Source organism: Onychostoma macrolepis, chromosome 23 (genome assembly GCF_012432095.1).
Source record: "Onychostoma macrolepis isolate SWU-2019 chromosome 23, ASM1243209v1, whole genome shotgun sequence".
Lineage (NCBI taxonomy): Eukaryota > Metazoa > Chordata > Actinopteri > Cypriniformes > Cyprinidae > Onychostoma > Onychostoma macrolepis.
In genome coordinates this window covers 21,499,328-21,514,132 of record NC_081177.1, presented here as the reverse complement: position 1 = coordinate 21,514,132, position 14,805 = coordinate 21,499,328, and the positions used below count along the sequence as shown (strand labels likewise).

General features: G+C 35.2%; 1 protein-coding gene across 4 annotated transcripts in view; it reads left to right on the top strand.

Annotated features, from left to right (window-relative positions):
- Nucleotides 1-486: 486 nt before the first annotated feature.
- Nucleotides 487-14,805, top strand: part of plxnb1a (plexin b1a) — a 99,459-nt gene continuing 85,140 nt past the window's right edge. For 3 of the 4 annotated variants that reach the window (XM_058764270.1, XM_058764272.1, XM_058764271.1), the window contains exon 1: nucleotides 4,519-4,902. The gene's annotated coding sequence lies outside the window, so the exon portion shown is untranslated. Of the gene's footprint in view, nucleotides 506-4,518; nucleotides 4,903-14,805 lie in introns of those variants that run through there. The other variant, XM_058764273.1, reaches the window with a different exon arrangement.

Genomic DNA, 14,805 nt, shown 5'->3' with positions numbered 1-14,805 from the left:
ATAATTCCCACATAGGCCTACGTTGACATTGCTGCGCATAATATGACTCATTGTTATTTGTCAGAGGGTTATGAGGCTCTGGGAAACGTCAGTATGAGCTGTATGTACAAAAAAAAAAAAAAAAAGGATAGTTCACCCAAAAAAATGAAAAATATATTGTCATTTACAAGCCTATGTGTCATTCCAAACCTTCAAAACAGAAAAGAAGACATTGGACCTAAATTACTTTCATTGTACGGACAATAAATAAATAAAACCATACATACACGTTTAACAAGATCTAATGTTTGTCAGACATTTGTCAAGTAAGGATTGGTCAGAAATGTTTTTAAGGCGGGATTAGCAAAGGGTCAATTCAGAGGTGGTTCAGTTACATGTGTTTTCCACATACAGGTGTTACATCAAATAGAGGCGGTGTTTGCAGATTCCACTTCTTTTGGCTTTGGTGTGTAAGAAAACACTGGATTGCAGAGGAATAAACAGACGCTCTCACAGAAGGTCAGAGGTCAGTCAGTTCCTCAAAGCAGAGAACTTTTAACACATTCAAAACACCAAATAAATAAATAAATAAATGTAGTAGGTGGAAAATTGTTTGATTTATCTTAATGTGTTTTAAATGTATTATTTTTAATTTTTAATTGTATGTTTGTATTGAATGTGTGTGTACTATATATATATATATAGTTTGATATTTTTGTGTGTCACCTTTTTCAGTTTTTACCTGTTTTGTGTTTCATAAAGGTATTTACAATACACTGTAGGTTTCCATTACCGTAACTTAATATGCCGTAAATTATTATAACAATGTAATGTAACTACAGTGTGTAGTCAATATCTGTGGCAAATTTCCCCATTAATGTAAAATTTATTTTTTCCTAGCCAAAATAGACAAAAATGTAAACTTAATGTAGGTTTATAACATTTTAATTTTAAATTCAAATCTAAAATCAAAGTTTTAGACTTTAATTTTTCTACTTCATTTCATGTACCTACCCTAAATGTTCACTGGAGTAAAAAGAGGCAACTATCCAAGTCTATGTAGACAAAGATATAATGAATAGCCTACTGTTTAAAGGGATAGTTCACCCAAAAATGAAAATTCTGTCATCATTTACTCCCCCTCAAGTAGTTCCAAACCTGTATGAATGTGTTTGTTCTGCTGAACACGAAGGAAGATATTCTGAAGAATGTGGGAAACAGAGCAGTTCTGGGGCACCATTGACTTCCATAGTATTTTTTTTTTCCTACTATGGAAGTCAATGTTGCCCCAAAACAGCCTGGCTACAAACTTTCTTCAAAATATCTTCCTTTGTGTTCGGCAGAAAAAAGAAACTCATACAGGTTTGGACAGTGTCCGAATTGTGTCAAAGCTCTTGGGGGGTCCCCCTAAACAGACCCCCCCCCCCCAAAAAAAACCCTTGTATAAATATGATTCATATTTTTTGTCTTGTCCTTTTTATCGTTGAGGAAACCTAATTCTAAGATAAAAGCGTATTTTACGATGATCAGTGAATTATGTGCAAACAATCAGCAAAGAAGAATTAAATACCTATCTTAGGGGTGTGCAATATAAACAAAAAATGATATCTTTTGGGTATATATAGATATATATAGATATTTTCTGGGATTTTATCGATAACAGACTGCCGTGGGTAGCTGACTCCTAAAGTTTTTGATATTCTTCATATTCTGCGTGGTCATTTCACAGCAGTGGTAGAAATTTATATTTTAAAAACAAGTTTAAAGTGATTTTTACCCTTTATGGGCATTTTTACCATTATAAAATCTTTTTTTTCCTAGAATATCATTATTATTAAAATCATTATCAACAAAATTCATCTTTGCAATGCAGAGGAAACACAGAAGCTGCATCTGAAGTGGCATTCAGATGTATTTACACATTGTTTAATGCAATTGTTTAACCTGCCGTTACAAATGCATAAATGTTTTGATATTTTAATCCTAAAACATTGAATACTGATATTTGAAATTATTTAAAAATATATACTTTAAATGTGAAATTAAAACCGCCAATAGGTGGCAGTAAGTCACTGTTATTAAGTGAGTGATTGAACCGAATCATTTAAACGGTTGATTCATTCAGGAACGAAACACTGTCATGTTGCTCAGAGACGCAAAACACTGCTGTGGCTGTGTTTGGAACCATCTTTTGTTGGCGAAATAGAGCAAAAATAGGCAATATGTTAAATATGCAATATGCAATATTTTAAAACGTAAGTCTATTAACTTATTGTTTATTGAACTGTTGTATAAAATCAATATGGAAATGGCACTCTTCGTGTGATATTGATTAACTAGATGAATTTATATAAATATACATATTTTCTGCCCCATCTTGAATTTTGGGAGCATTCTGCATTTTATTAGACTGAATCATGCAGTGAAAGAATGCACTCAGTCAGTCTAGCTAGTGTTTAAGCACTCATAGCTCCTCTTATAATCTGTATGATAAATGAATCTCTTACTTTTATCGTACGTACGTCTGCCCTTTTATTGCTTATGATGTGGGAATTCGCAAGTTTCAGCCTGAACAAAATTCAGCGATGACTAATCTGACCGCCTCTGATTGGCCACTGCATTCCTAAGCTCAACAGAATCGTGTGTGATTGGTTATAATGAGCAACGCTGTACAAACGCTCAAAAATACAATACGATGTAACATGAGCAGGTCTAAATTTAATACAGCCATCAAATCTTTTCATTGAATTTTCCTTTTCACTAGTTCAATGTTTCAAGTATTATAGTTTTATTGAAAAACCAGGGGATCCCCCAAGTATATATTTTTAGGTTTTATGGGGGGTCCCTTAATGCTTATGGGAGGTCCGGGACCCCCCCCCCCCAGCCCCCCCTCAATTCGAACACTGGGTTTGGAACTACTTGAGGGTGAGTAAATGATTTTTGGGTGAACTATCCCTTTAAAAATCGTAGATTGAATATTTTGACAACAGTGGCCTCTTCGGGTTGCAGGCAGCATTACAAGTCTTAGGTTAAATTAATCGTTTTTCATCTTTAGGCGTTTTGATAGAGTTTAATTTAGCTCGGTTCAGTTTTTCTAGCTTAAATAAATGCCATCTTAAGGAGGTTTGGAAAGAGTGTATTGGTGTGTGTGTGTTTATAAGAAAAATCAATTATTGGCTTTAGGTCTCTTTGTCACCTTTGATTGTCACCTTTGAATACTCAGAAAGTGTCCATAACTGCAACACACGTAATCAAAATATACTCCATTACACTGTGATTTTCAAAGCAATGAAGCCGTTCTGATATGGTCAAATAAACATGATGTGTTTGTGGAAAAGAGTAAGGCCTTGATGTCGGTTTACTTTGAAGGTGTGGAGGAGACTGCCCATGGGACATACACAGGGGTGACAGGAGATTGGTTGTATTTTTATGATGCCCACTGTGAGGTGAAGTGGGATTGGTCACATGATGGTGATGCTGGATGAGAGGTGTGGCGCAATTGGGTGTGTTTTCATGAATGTGTTTGTGTGTTCTTTCTTTGGCACACTGTGAGCTCCCACAGCAGACACACCCACTCAAACAAACACCTACTCAACACACCCACCATCTGTGTGACCATGAACATATCTCTCTTTCTGTCTGCCGCACACATAGAAATACTGCCAAAGGTAGAATATTAAAAACGATATTAAATCAGAGGTGAAAAATTATAAAATCATCAACTGAATTAAAATATCCTGCCATTTTTGTTTCCTACACTATTTTGCATTTCCTCTCAGTTTCATGCTTTGTTTGGATAGATAGTTGGATAGATAGCCGGATAGATAGCCCAAACATGACCTTTGACCCTATCACCCCCTCTATAAAGCAGAAACTAAATAAGGCATCCTTTTTACATTGTGTTAAGATCTAAATTGGCAATAATTTATGGTTTAAGTGACTGTGAAATAAACAAGAACAATTAGATAGATAGATAGATAGATAGATAGATAGATAGATAGATAGATAGATAGATAGATAGATAGATAGATAGATAGATAGATAGATAGGCAGACAGACAGATAGATATTCACAAAAATAGTCTTGATTTATTTATTTATATGATTTATTTACAGTCCTTATTTATTCATTCATTCATACATTCTTTCTTTTATTTTTATTTTTTTTTTCAAAGGTCTTTCAAAAGAAAATCACGGTCATCTGTGTTTTAGGGTTTAAGGTTTTTAGTTTGTTTGTTTGTTTTTTTAACTCTCTTCATAGAACCAAAATTCACTGAATGAAGACAAACAAACAAACAAACAAACAAATGCAGGCTACACTGTTTTAACAAACAAAAGTTACAAAAATAATGTTTTCTTTTAACAAACAAATAAATAGCTTACATTTCTCTTATTATGACAAACAAAAACGTTTTTGTTTAGATGTTATACTAACAAACAAATGTTTTTTTTTTTTTAACAAACAAACCGTGGATACGGAATCTTTGAAAGCGTTTAGATGAATAAACATGGCTGTTTTTGTCTCTTGTGTATGGACTAGGCGATGTCTGAAGCCCAGCCCTTTTCCATCAGCGGCCGCCGGGTCGCACTCGCGGACAATAACGCTACTGTGAACCGACGCTCACCTCCCGTTATTCCTCACCAAATACACACAGAGCCGCGGATGATAGACAAGAGACGGGCTTCCCGGAGTCTGCGCGGCTAAACATACACAGGCACACATTTCACTCACTAGTTTTTAGGAAATCATTCTTCTTTCGCGGAGACAGACAGACAAACACACGTGTGAGCACCGGTGAAGTTTATAGACTGAGGGTCTGCTCTCTCCTGCGGATTAATCCGATTCAATCACTGCGAGTCTGTGGGAGGCGAAGCGCCGCGGTTCTGTTCTGTTCCGAAGAAGAGTTCAACGCTTTAAATGCAGGTAAGGAGATAACAACAACTCTTGATTTTAAAAACTGCTTGGGGTTTTATACTTTCTGTTGTTGCGCGCTAGGTTTAACCTGTTATTTTATTGTGATCGCCGGAGTTAGCAGCAGTGCGCTTTAACTTCAGTGGAAGCTAGTTGCTGATGAATTAACCCAATGAAATGGGCACAGATTTAAAAAAGTTGCAACCCAAATGCCTACTTGACTTTTGTATTATAATTGTGGATTTCACTTAAATGCTCACATTTGTGTGTATTCTAGATATATGTGGTTATAACAACAACACTCTTATCAAAATCGACAAGAATTATCAGTAACTGTTAGTTGTGTCATTCATTACTCTGTATTGTCTTGTTGATGTATAGTTGCTTTATTTAACGTTAGCTCATTCGGTCTCTGAGGTTGCAGCTGGAAAGAGATTGTTTGGACTGTGGTATTTGAAATCAATTTTTTTATGTTTGTACTATCGAATTACATTAAATTTGTGATTCATTGTTTCAGGGGCTAGATGCATCACCATGATAAACTTGCTGTCATGCTCAGCAGCACTTAAAGTGGACATTTTTTGGTAGATTAAAATGCTTTACACACACTCAGACGTACAAAAGTAAATCAAATAAATAAATCAAATAAAGGCACTTATTAAAAACAATTTTAATTATTTATAAGAAGATAATGATGTTTTATTTTACATGGTGCTGGCCACGCATTCATTCAGTAGGTGCCGCCATGCATAATACTACTATTACTACTATATTTACTTATAGAGCTTTTGGCTAGTACTTTACAAATCCACTAAGTAAGTGTTTCAATATAAAGTGGCAGCAGCTAGTAAATCTTAATGCATCCAGGCCAGTTGGTGACAGTAAACAAAAAGTTACCGAGTGCACTTTTAACAGTAATTCTCTGATACATAAACTCCCTGCACTTAACTGGAATAGTTGTCAAAAAGTGCTTTTACGTGCACTTTAAAGGGGTCACGACATGTATTTTTTATTATTTTAATGTGTTCTTTGAGGTTTTCTTTTAAGTTTTTTGCGCCAAAACAAATAAACATGTGGAAAAATTAGTATTTTTAACCCTCATTCTGAACCTCTCTCTAAAATGGCCTGTTTTTAAGGGGTGTGTCTTTTAAGGCTTCTCAATAATCAGCCACTGTTATGATTGGCTAACGTCGATGCACAGGAAACAGTGTCAACACCCACTCGCTATTGCATGTGTGTTTTGACAACATAATCAAAATAAAATGGTAATTTTCAGACAAAGCATTATTAAATCATTTACTTCCGGTTTGTGATGCAGCTGCAGTTAGATATAGTACAGCTTCATCTTTCAACAAATGTTTCTTTGTGAACTCTCCATGAAGCTGTGTCTCATTTACAAAACAAAATGCTCCGATCAATCCTCTGACACGATCAGAGGTGCCATTAAAAATGAACTATCCACTTGTTCCTTATGCTGGGATCCTTCTGATATCTGTACAAAGATGCGAACAAGCTGTTTGAAGTATAGACAAGCTGTATCCTGTATCCAGTGTAGACATGATAGCGCCAGTGATTGTAATTTCTATTTGCTTTTTACCAATATGCCAAAAGATCAAGGCAAATTTGATGTCTCATGTCATGTCCCCTTTAAGTGTTTGATTTCAGTCAGATTAAAGTAAGAATCTGTCTTTTTAAAATGTCATGTGAAGGCTTTATTCTGACTGAAATCGACCAGTCCGGTTTTTGTTAAATTGGACTACAGACCTAGATAATGCAATTCTAGCTCGGCTTCATCCAGCATGTATCCATCTAGCTTAAATACACGAAACCTGCTGTAGTTTGGTTAAATGGTGATCAGAGAAGAAGGTGTGAGGTACAAGGGTTGTTAATGAGCGTGTATTTTAGGAGGTCATGAATCTGCCTCCCAGCATCTGTTGCCTCACGGTGCATTCTTTGGCTATGTGTATGTTTCGTTGTGGCAGGATATCTTTAGATGCCTTTTAACCATAATGTGCTGAACTTGACATTTTAGTGATTTGGTACATCTGCACTGTTTCATGCTTTAGCCAAGAAACACAAAGCAGCCTCATATTTATTGTGCAGTGTTGTAATATAATATTTTCATATTGGAATGAGTTTAGATTATGCAGGGAAATTTTAAATAAGAGTCACCAGAGAACAAGATTTACTCTAATTCTATTCGTACATGTTGCATCTATTTGGTTACCACAATTGATCAATTTGATGATGTTGGGTTTGACTGAAATCAGTCTGGTTTTTGTGCAGTCAGACTAACAGATCTACACTGTCAGTTTTTTTGTTTTGTTTTGCCAAAAATTCATAATAACAAGCACGGTGGCAAAGTTTGAGGTTTTACTGGGTGGCATATCGGTGCCTGTGTATTTTATGTTACAACTATATATTTCATCAAGTGATATAAGGCTAATTTACCAACCTACTTGAAGTACCTTAAAAATGTTTAATAACCACCAAAATAATACAGGAGATAAAATAGAAACCAAATGATTAAACCGGTCTGATGAAAGTGGTCTTTCCAAAAAATGACCAATACTTGTATATAGACAGTTCACTGGGTTATACAAAGGAAAAAGACCATCATGGTTTTTTGTAAAAATTGCAAACAGCTTGGCTGTAAACTTTAGAAAACACATTGTAGCATGATTATAACTATGCATGTACATATTTAATGTGTGGCTGATGGCATCACCCCTCCCCCCATTAGGAAAAAAAAATGTGATGAGGAAGTTCAAAACTCCCACACTCTCACATCCAGCAAATGTTATTTTGTTTCCGGATCTCACAGAAGGATACGTTGTGGGAAAGACCATGGTGGACTTTCATCTGACTGCCTATTGCACTTTTCATACTCTGTAAAGGCTTTCTATCTTCATCCGTATTTGGCCAACAAAGTAAACTTCAGTGCAGATTTTTTTCAGGTCAAAATGATGAAACGCAGCATCTTATTCAATAATATCATATAAATTTGACCCATCCCTTATTTGGTTTCTCCATATCTACCCATGGAGGAACACGTCAAGGTTCATTTTACCTCACATGTGCATTTGCACTGTTTATCTTCTTCATTATCTGCACAAAGATGTGAACGTCAAGCCAAAAATGTTGCGGTCTAAGTCAAAAATGCTTCTCTTGTTTCCATCTCTGGCTTTCTTCTATTAGCAGAAACCTTGCTCAGAGATGGCCATCTGCTCGCCGCTTTGTAGGTTCCTTCAGCACAATATCAGATTAACCCCTCACCTCATGTTCTATGGGAGTGTGAAACTGGAGGGTCTGGAGGGTGTTGGCCAGGGTTAACAGGTGGTAGCAGACATAGATCCTGAAGGGCTGGCCCTCTCATTTAAATGCATAGCCTTAAATACTAGTCTCTGTGTTCTTGGTAATTTAAACTCGTGTTTTGTGATATTGACTATGTTTAGCGATTTGATCAGCACTGTCATCAACTTATATGCGTCACTGAGAAAAAACTGAAAGATTGCATTGTGCATTTTAGTATTTGGTCTGTTGCTTCAGCTTTGTTAATGCTCCATTAAATAGTGTTCAGAGAGAAAGGTATGAGGTACAAGATTTTGATGACCGTGTGTATTTTAGGAGGTCATGAATCTGCCTCTCCGCATCTGTTGCTTTGTGCCAGAAGAGCTTCAGATGACTTTTAACCATAAGGCACTGAACTTGACATTTTAGTGATCTTGTACATCTGCTCTATTTTATGATGCATCCAAGAAACACAAAGCAACCTCATAATTATTGTACAGTGTTGTGAAATCATAATATTTTCACCTTAGAATGAGTTTAGATTATGCAGGGTTATCTTAAATAAGTCCCCAGATATGTGGATTTATACTTCTTCAGTTCATACATGTTAATCGTTGCGTCAATTTGTTTGCGAAAGTCATTCGGTTTGAACTAGATGACGTCAGGCTTTTCTTTACATGCTCAGACTTGTGTTTCTATACAAAAACCAGGGATCATGAAATCTTGACATATTAGGGAATTTCAAATTGTGGTTTCCAGGCCAGGACAAGCCATAGAAATTAATGAATTATTATAAAGGCATGTAAAAGAGTGAACATGATTTTTGCTAGTTATGTTCAGCTCTAAAATATTTAAAGCAATCCCTATAACATGATTAAAAAAAATAAATGGCAAGTTATGGAAAGTCAATGGTTAAAGTATGTGTAAAACCTTAAACAGGCATTCTCCTTTATATTCTGTTTTATTTCTTTACATTTTTAACATTTTTGGTCCATGGTGTTTCTGTCATTGTTTTTCTTAACCAGAGTTATGATTTCCAAGCCCATACATAGAAGGTTACACACCCCAGAACTGGAAAATGGAAAGTAGATCAATAATATTTAGTGTTTACAATGATGTGTGGGAATGTGGAAAGAGCCTTGAGGAACATAATGAAAGAACATGATAAATCTTTCTGGATTCTAATGCCATGCCAGTGCTGCCATGGCAAGGTCAGTTTTCTCTAAACTGTGGGTCATACGGTTAGTAATCTGAGGATGGGTTAGAAGATCAGATGCTCACTTATAAGTCTGGCAAACAGATGAAAGCTGTAAAACAGTTTTGAAATTGACTTGCTCTTTTTATTGTTGTAGTTCAGGTCAGCATGACCCACTGTAAACCAGAACAGAGCAGCTCTTAAATCTTTTAAAAGTGTATTATGACCACCATTATTATTTTAAAAACGAAGCTGCTGTATGGCTTGGTGTGATAATCAAATTGCAAAGAATGTGATTTAATTAAATATATGTGATGCATGTTTCAGAGTGAAGTGTGGCACTGTTTTCATTTATACGCGTGCAGCTCATGATCCAGTGTTTTCAGTCTCGTTTCACAGTAAATGCTGCTTAACATGAACTCATCTCTGCATGTGTTCTGAGTTTGGGACATTTAGAAATGCAACATGCGCCAACCATCTTACAAAAATTACAAAACAAATATTTACATCGTAATTTCTTAAAGGGGTAGTTCACCCAAAAATGAAAATTCTGTCATTAATAATTACTCACTCTCATGTTGTTCCAAACCCGTAAGACCTTCATTCATCTTTGGAACATGAATATATTTTTGATGAAATCTGAGACCCTGCATAGACAGCAATGGAACTGAAATATTCCCAGACCCAGAAACGTAGTAAGAACATCGTTAAAATATTCCATGTGACATCAGCGGTTCAACCTTATTTTATTATTATTTTATAAGGCTACGAGAATACTTTTGTGCAAAAAGAATAGAAAAATAATGGCTTTATTCAACAATTCACGCATGCGTCGTGGTACTCTCGTGAACGGCGGTGAACGCGAAAGAGAAGAATTGTTGAATAAAGTCATTATTTTTATTTTCTGTGCACACAGAAAGTAGAGAAGAAATGTTGAACTGAAAAGTATTCTCGTAGCTTCGTAAAAATTACGGTTGAACTACTAATGTCACATGGACTATTTTAATGATGTTCTTACTACGTTTCTGTGCGTTGCTGTCTATGGAGGGTCAGAAAGTTCTCGGATGCCATTACAGGTTTGTAGCGGCATGAGGGTAATTAATGAATTTTCATTTTTGGATGAACTTTCCCTTTAATTTTCTGCCACAATAAAAGCATAATGATTTGAAATGTTTGAAAAAGAAATGACCATATAAATATTTGTTTTGTCATTTTACAGCTGTACAACAAAATTACATTTTACAATATTGTTCATTATTGTTTTAATTATTATTTTTTATTTTGCAGTGAACTATTACATTTTTGTAGTTCATTATATTATTTAATATTAATAAATATTATAGTATTTTTTCTGCAATTTGTTTAGCCATACAACAAGCACAGCAAACCTGGGAAAATGACCCAGAATTGACCCAGAAAATGACCCTAGCATTGTGTTTTGCACTAGAAAATGTACTTTAGAATTGCTAATTCACTACCTTTCATATATTTCCCCCAGTTAGAATTGTATATTGAAGACTGAAATAATGTTGTTGCCTTTGTGAAACCATGCCAGGGTTGTCTTTGTGTGTGTGTGTATTAACAGAAAGCCCACCCGGGACTTCTCATTAGTTCTGGTCACATGTGTAAAAGCCTTGCATACCTCTCCTTTCTTCCTGTTGGGTACACTTTTACACTTAACAACCCTCAGATTAGCTTCCATACACCAGCTTTTTCCAATTTTCACTACTATTTTCAGCCAATAAAACCACACTTGTTGTAATATTTACTATAATTATAACTTTTTACTTCTTTCTTTAAGAGAGATGATCTTCTGAATATATATTTTGTGACTTTATACACGCCTGTTCTCAATGCCCTGCTGAGAAGCTAAACCTCAAATGCTAGGCTAGTGTGCCAACATCCATCCTAGCTGTGCCCTGACCATAAATAACCCTTTTTATTAGTGCACGGTTGTGTGTTTACTTTGCCAGAGTGAGCTTTTCCTGTATTTTTAATCTATTCTGGGGCCAGACAGAGGCCCTTACAGGGCCAGAGATTAAGAAGCGTGTGGAAGTGTTGCCTGTGCTAACAGGCGAGGACAGTTGTGGCTAGAACGATCTCTTTGGGGTGGATGATTGCTTATTCTGGGTTTACTTGAGTAAGTGTTGAATGTGTGAAATCACTTTCACTGTCTCCCACTCACACATACTTGTCAGTTTGTCTCCCACCGACCCACACACACACACACACACACACACACACACACACACTGAGGTTCCTCTCCATGATGGCAAGTGTGGCAAGTTGTTGAGCTAAAAATATTCAGTGGTGCATATGTGCCGTGACATAAGCGTACTTTCTTGTGGAGGCCATGTATGGAGATTTTACGTGAGGTTTTGGTGAATCTGGAGAGCGTAGCTTCTAAAAAATAATTTCTCTGATCTAACACCAGACTAAACTTTTCATTCTGTTTATATATTTTTTCTTGTCCACTCTGAAGTTGTCCAGTTTCTTGGCCTGTAAAATATTTAATCTTTTGTTTTATTTCTCTTTTCCTGCGACATTTGACTCTGTAAAAGGATAGTTCATCTTGTTATTTACTCACCCTCATGCTGTTCCAAACTTTTTTTTTTTTTTTTTTTACGTGGAACAAAAATGAATGTGTTTTGAAGAATCTTTTGAAGAGTTGGTGAATTTCATAAACAAACCATACTAATTCTTAAATAAATCATTTAGACTGGTTTTTGAGCCAATTCAACCAGTTCATTTTAAAAGAACCTGTTCAAAAGAATTTATTTATTCAATTCTTAGGTTCAACTCACTGACTCATTTACATTTTTTAAGTAACAGGTCACTGGAAGGGAATATTATCACTGAATAATGACTTTTCTATCAAATATTTTGGAACATAGTGTATAAATTATATAGATGATTTTTAAGTTGAAGGGGTCATGAACTGCCGTTTTTATTATTTTGTACTGTTCTCTGAGGTCTAGCTACTCAGTGTTGTCAAGTATAATGTTATCAATATAATAATGGTATAATAGATTTTTACATCAAAAAACATCATAATTTAGAAATAATAGGCTATTTTCTGTCCTGTTTTGACCCCTTTCATCAGAACGCCCCAAATAGGCATGGAAGATTTGTAGATTTGGAAGTAACGTCCACTGCTGTGATTGGCTAACAGTTGTGTATGTTTGACAGCCTACGTACTTCACAGATGGGCGCTGCTGTGATTTAGGTTAAAACACACACAAATACTCCGTATCATATGATCTAATAACAGACAAAGCAATAGTGACCTCGTAATATTGTGTGGTGCAACATTATTAGTTGGCAGAGCATCATCTTTTAGTTTCAGTCTTTCTGAAAATCCCACGTTGGAATTGTGCCTTGTTTGTATATGAATCCGTGGTATAATTAAGTAAACAAAGGATCAAGCTCTTACTGACGTGGTCTGGAACTTCATTAAAAATAAAGTTTGTCAAATAAAGTTTATCGTGGCAGCGATGTAGAAGCAGGTGTTGATCTTTTTCTGCGTAGGCAGTGTTTAGATACACTATTACGTCATAAAGTGGCTCATTCCACAAGCTGTCATTTTGCCAGACTGGCTTCAGTATAAGCTGTTTTTTTATGGTGCCCGCGAGGTGACATGGTCGGTTCATTTAGTTGTGTCGTGGCCACGAGTTATGATGTTGAGGGAACGACATATTTTTATTGTGGCCACGAGTTCAATGCGTAAACAAACCTGCGTGACCATAGCAACCTGGGATTATCAGAGATGGATTCATTAATATTTTATTTAGAATTAAGAAATTATTGTATTAATTATTATAGAAATTACATTATTAAATTATTACCATGGCTACCGGACTGTATTACGTGCCACAGTCAGCTTTCAAATGTTCAAGTTATTCATGAAATGTTACATAAAGTGCATAAAATAAAATAGGCCCACGATAAAACATTTTTATCCATCCCACAGTATTGTAAATCCATTAACTGATCGTCTTTTCCCCATAATATTTGTTTATTATTATTATTATTATTAGCCTATTATTATTGGTTATATTTTGATATTCGTTTATATTCGTTTTTTTCCCTTCATTTCAATCTCTTTACTTAACGTTCTGAATTGTAAATAACAGCCTACTGTAAATGCTCGACATGCAATAAAGCTTTGATTATGCTGACTGGAATTTTTACTGGAATGCAGTTTAAATTTAACATAGGCTATATTTCATTTTATTTCTGCTAAGTAATAGACCATAATTACGAATACTATATAGTGTTTCATTGAGGAATTAATCATTCACGTAATTTAATTTGTAAATGAAAACACAACATGCTCATTTATCATCACACACGGGCATAAATACAATCATAAAGTCAAAACTTTATTGGCATAATTGTCAAGCATTCACAGTATTTGCAAAATATATGGTAGGCTAGCAAATATAGCATAATTACACAAAACGTTAACTAGATAAAGCGATACACAAATTGAAAGGGAAATAAGCATATATAACAAATATAAAAATATAACCCTAGAAGTTAATTTAATAATAATAATAATAGCCTATACAAATATTAAATTAAATGTTTAATGTTAATAAAAATGTTTTATGATAATATCTGATAATCCCGGGTTGCTATGGTCACGCAGGTTTGTTTACGCATTGAACTCGTGGCCACAATAAAAATATGTCGTTCCCTCAACATAGCATCTCGAAGCCACGACATAAGGATGTCGTTACCTCGACAATATGAGTTATGATGTCGTGGCCACAACACAACTAAGTGAACCGACCATGTCACCTCGCGGGCACCGTAGTTTTTAGACTTGATTTGAGTTATGAAAATTACTGGATGTTTTTGGGTTGTTATTAACCCAAGGGCTGGGTAAATATAGGACAGAACGCATCTTGGGTTAATTTTACCCAGCAAATTGGGTTGTTTATTTAACCCAGCTAATTGGTTTATTCATTTTTACTATATTACTATCTTATTTGTTACTTCATACATTAAATAATGTTTACAGATTAACTTAAATCCTCTAAACTGTTCTAAAGTACTCCACACAACCACTGGTTTGCATGATAACTTCCTTTATTTTTCTTTATTTATCATTTACAGCATGTTTATATCGTTGTTAATAGGCTATACATATTGCCTATATTTAAACTCGTTTAACAAACATTAGAAGAAAAATTCAACATTAAACAGAAGTAATTCACACATTTGCTCTGCATAAAATTGAACGATATACAGCACATTAAAGATTTTATAGATAAAATAAAATGTACACAAACCTGTATTTTACCGAAGAATGCATCAGATCGATGGTGCTCTGCTCTCTCTTGAAGAGAAGACACAAAATCCCTGCGATAAATAACTCAACCGCTGGGCTACGTCTGAACCAGGATCTGAGTAACACAAAAACT